The 626-nt window shown below is 38.0% G+C and overlaps 1 protein-coding gene across 1 annotated transcript in view; it reads right to left on the reverse strand.

The window, feature by feature from the left end:
* LOC135112757 (uncharacterized) overlaps positions 1 to 291 on the reverse strand; it is a 23790-nt gene extending 23499 nt beyond the window's left edge. The window contains exon 1 of the mRNA XM_064027546.1: positions 1 to 291. This exon is cut by the window's left edge and continues 184 nt beyond it. The gene's annotated coding sequence lies outside the window, so the exon portion shown is untranslated.
* Between the last annotated feature and the right edge of the window lie 335 nt (positions 292 to 626).

A 626-nucleotide genomic window follows, 5' to 3' on the forward strand; every position in this document is an offset into this window, starting at 1 on the left:
TTGACAGAGTGGTGATGAGATGGATAGATGGATGATTAGATAAGTACGTAGATAGGTGTGGGAATCAGTATGTGGGTAGGTATGCAGTTATGTGAGTAGATAAATTGATAGATAAAAAGGGTAGGTAGGCAGGTAACATAACAGTGCCTAACAAATAGATACGTATATAGACTGATAGATAAATATGTAAGTAGGCATGTGAGCAGGTTGATAGATAAATAGGCAGATAGATTAATAGTTTGATAAGTATACTGACAGATAGATAGATAGATAGAGAGATAAACAGATAGACAGATAGATAGAAAGATAGAGAGAGAGAGAGAGAGAGAGAGAGAGAGAGAGAGAGAGAGAGAGAGAGAGAGAGAGAGAGAGAGAGAGAGAGAGAGAGAGAGAGAGAGAGGAAATATGCTGGAAGTTAATGCATATCTGATTTATAATTTCTTTGATTATATGTTTGTATGAATTCTGAGAGAGAGAGAGAGAGAGAGAGAGAGAGAGAGAGAGAGAGAGAGAGAGAGAGAGAGAGAGAGAGAGAGAGAGAGAGAGAGAGTCTTCTTTTACTCTTCCTCTTTCGTTCTTCATCTCTTTGTTCTCTTAATTCTTTCTTCTCTCCTTCCCTTCGTCTT

The sequence above is a fragment of the Scylla paramamosain genome, chromosome 24, assembly GCF_035594125.1.
Source record: "Scylla paramamosain isolate STU-SP2022 chromosome 24, ASM3559412v1, whole genome shotgun sequence".
Lineage (NCBI taxonomy): Eukaryota > Metazoa > Arthropoda > Malacostraca > Decapoda > Portunidae > Scylla > Scylla paramamosain.